We start from the raw sequence: 3,551 nt of genomic DNA on the forward strand, positions 1-3,551 counted from the left end.
ATGTAAACAGAGGGCGTTGGTACGACCCCCAAATAACACATCCCGGGGCTCTAGACGTTCAGGAAAGTCCAAGGTTTCCATAAACCGTTGTACCCCCGCATCCTGTTGCTTCAGGGTCGTCCACTCGTGTTTCCAAATCACCAGCACGTTCAAACCATAGGTGTTTTTTAAAGTTTCAATTCGTTCCTGGAAATCATAGTACATATCACCGCAGAGTTTTTGTGTTACGGGGTTAAAGGTGTTTGGGTCGAAGCACTGAGGACAGCCATGGTAAATACAACCTGCAAACTCATAAGCGGTACGCCGCCCGGACACGTCGCTAAAATCGTCTAAGTAGTAAGGCCCCATTTTGACTTCCCCTTGATTTAAAGCATGTCTGATGAAGATGTTATCCCGGGCACTCAGGTATTCCAGCCACTGTATGGAGACAGTCGAAAAGTTCTTTTGTCTAGCACGATAGTTGTCAGAAGTGGTGACCGCTATAGTGTTTTTCTGCAAGAAATTGGACCGATACATTTTCATGCAGAGAGACGCTATGGTCACACTTTGCAAAGGGTCGAGACCCGATGTGTTGATAACCTCGGCGCGGAAACGCACACAGGCTTCTTTAAGGATCACCACATCATTTTTACAATAAGCGGCCATCTCTTCTCGGAAATCAAAAACACCTCCCTTAACCGTATTGTACCATTTAAAGAATTCCTCCCTCTCATGAGACATCATAGTATCAACCCCATAATAAGAGGCGGGCGGGTAGGACCCTCGATAATTTTGAGTGTCCTTAGTATTAAAAAAATGGCAGAACCAACCTTTCTTCTGAGCCTCAAAACCCAGAGCCTTAGGCAAAGCGCTCAATTTCATGGGGAGGAAATTTAACGAGTCTATGTAACGTTAGTTGAAAGCTTCGTCGGTGAAACACATGATCTTGCTACCCTGAGCTATTATTTTTGGGGTCACCCCATTTTCCACCAGATACTTCATCAAAATGTAAGAATCATAACCCTTAGCATTGTGGGCAACAAATGTGTAATTGAGGTATTTTGGACCGCGATACCGCGTAAAGAAATCCCTGACACAACTCTCACCGCTAGCTGACCACTCACGATCCAACATGTCAATGCAGTGTATATAATTAGCAACGTGGACCCCGTTTTCTTGCCGGCATTCAAAATCAAAAAAGACATACCGGTTGTGCGGCGGCTCCTTTTTAACCGGCTGAATAAAGCACTGGTGTTCGGACCCCGGGGTTAAATCAGCACTACAGATCCTGCATCTCGGCTCCAGATATTTGTGTGGTTTAACCTCATGAAAACGGTACTGGAGGCAACACTGCGGGCAATATTTAGTTTGATCACAATAACTCCGTTTTTAAACCCCCTCAGCAGCGGCCCTCTGTACCTTATGCTCGGAAAAACAGAACGCTGAGAGACAAATCCTTAAGCAATCTTTACATCGGATGGTAGGGGCCAAACCCTTATGACATTGCGGATTGAAACAGACGTTACAGTAACCGTCACAGCGGTGCTTAAGCTTATCATTGAAGGCCTTATAACACCAATGACAAACATACGAACAACCCAAAAAAGCCGTCAAACTCTTTATTCCAAAGTAATGACTATCACTTAGGAAGAGAAACAGTGTCTGTGTATAGGTTTCAGGATGTGTCTGAAATTTCACAAATACTTCCTTTACCTCACAACGGTACCACACAACAATTTTTAAAGACAACAACTCCTCAAACTTGGTGATGTCTGAAAAGGCAACCATCTGTTGAGAGTTTAAGCCGGCCCTCTGATGAAGCATTAAAGCCTCTTGCAGAGCTTGGGGTTCAGGCATGTCGGGGGTGAGTAGTTTTATTAAACTGTAAGCAAAACAGAGCTTATTGTCCCCACTGGAACTCACCACTAATTGCCTGAGCTTGGTCCTAATTATGACGTTCTTCAAGCATTTCGACAGTCTTCTAAGCGCCCCACCCTCAGGGTTACGAACCACATTCATTACCAGAGACAGACTTTCATCAGCTAAGATGGCTGCGTTACTTTGCAATAACGCTTCGATTTTAGCCAGACATCTAAATTATCTCCACTCAGCATTACAGATAGGTTGCTAAACAAATCATCCCCTCTGAGTTCTAACTGTACAACATCTCGAGGTCTGACCCTTTCAGCAACCTGTTCAAGCATTTTTTGCAAGGCCTCGTGTATGTTGACAAATATTTCTGCATAATTGTCACAATTTAAAAGTTCTGCAAAATTAAAACGCTGAATCATTTAAAAATTGTTATAGGCCGGTCTATCTATAATCACGGGATCACTGGTACTCTTGGACACATCATCATTTTGAACAAAGCCTTCACCCCCTACATTCTCACAGAGCATGTCCTCCACAGCCTTATCAGTCTCAGAACCCTCCACATTCCGAACACCCCCACTGCTGACATCTACAAAACCCCCTTTTTGAGGAGGCTCATTTAAAGCCTGTAAAAGTCCTTCAAAGATATCCAACCGGTTAATGTCAAGACCCTCCTCTATAGTGATGGCTGCTTCTGCCGCCATCCTGTGTTCTAATTGTCTCAAATCATTTATAATAGGGGCAGAATTTGGTCGGGGCAGCTCCTCCAAAGCCTCCACCATTTCAAACAAATCGGGGTGAACTAGGGGGTGAGCCTCTATAAGCGCTACCGGTGGGAGGTGGTTATTTAGATCATTGACCATCTGTAACAGGTCGGGGTTCACCGGTAAGTCTGTTAATTCACATTCTATCGGTGGTATTTGGGGGTTATTTACATCATTTATCATTTGTAATAGTTCCAGGTTCATTGGGACATCAGAGGAGTTCACAACAGGGCCGGGGATGTTCTCTCGGGAAGGTCTTTTTGGGGCCCTAGCTTGTTCATAATCCTTTAGTTTGTGAGTTCTTTTACCAAGTCAGGACATTTTTTAATTTATTTTTTATTTTTCCAACAACCCACAATAGTAAGGCGTTTTGTGTCTATTATAACATTAAATACTGTACAATTCGTTAGTAAGGGTATTAATAAGGGTGTTTTGGCTCTCTATCACCAGGTTTTGCCCCACTAACACAAGTCTTTGATTTTGTAACAAAGTATGTAGCAACTCATGCTGACCTTCAGGAAGTAGCTCCGGGGGCTGGTGGCCTGGCTCAGCTTCAAAGGATGGTCGCTCCGGTAAATCTCGGTCGAAGGAGGCAGGGAGCGAGCGTATACTCATGGACGGAGACCAAGAAGGCCCTTGCGGTGACACCCTGGCCAAGCGCGGGGTACTGTTCCGCGTTTCTGTAGCCAAGAAATGGGTCTGGGGGAACGATGTTGAAACCAGGCCGTCGTTGGGTGATGTGTCAGCCCTGACTGACGGCGACCCATGAGGTTGTTGGATGCCTCTATTTGTTCCGCCCGACAATGCGGCGGGCTGAATCTGGGGTGTTGAATTACCCCCAGAAGGCTGTGGCCTGAGTAGATGTTGGGGGGTCTCCATGACCACCGTGGGGGATCCTCTTGGTGATCTCACCGGGGAAGATGTTTGATCCCACTT

This window comes from Amia ocellicauda (genome assembly GCF_036373705.1).
Source record: "Amia ocellicauda isolate fAmiCal2 chromosome 11 unlocalized genomic scaffold, fAmiCal2.hap1 SUPER_11_unloc_2, whole genome shotgun sequence".
In the NCBI taxonomy this organism is placed as follows: domain Eukaryota; kingdom Metazoa; phylum Chordata; class Actinopteri; order Amiiformes; family Amiidae; genus Amia; species Amia ocellicauda.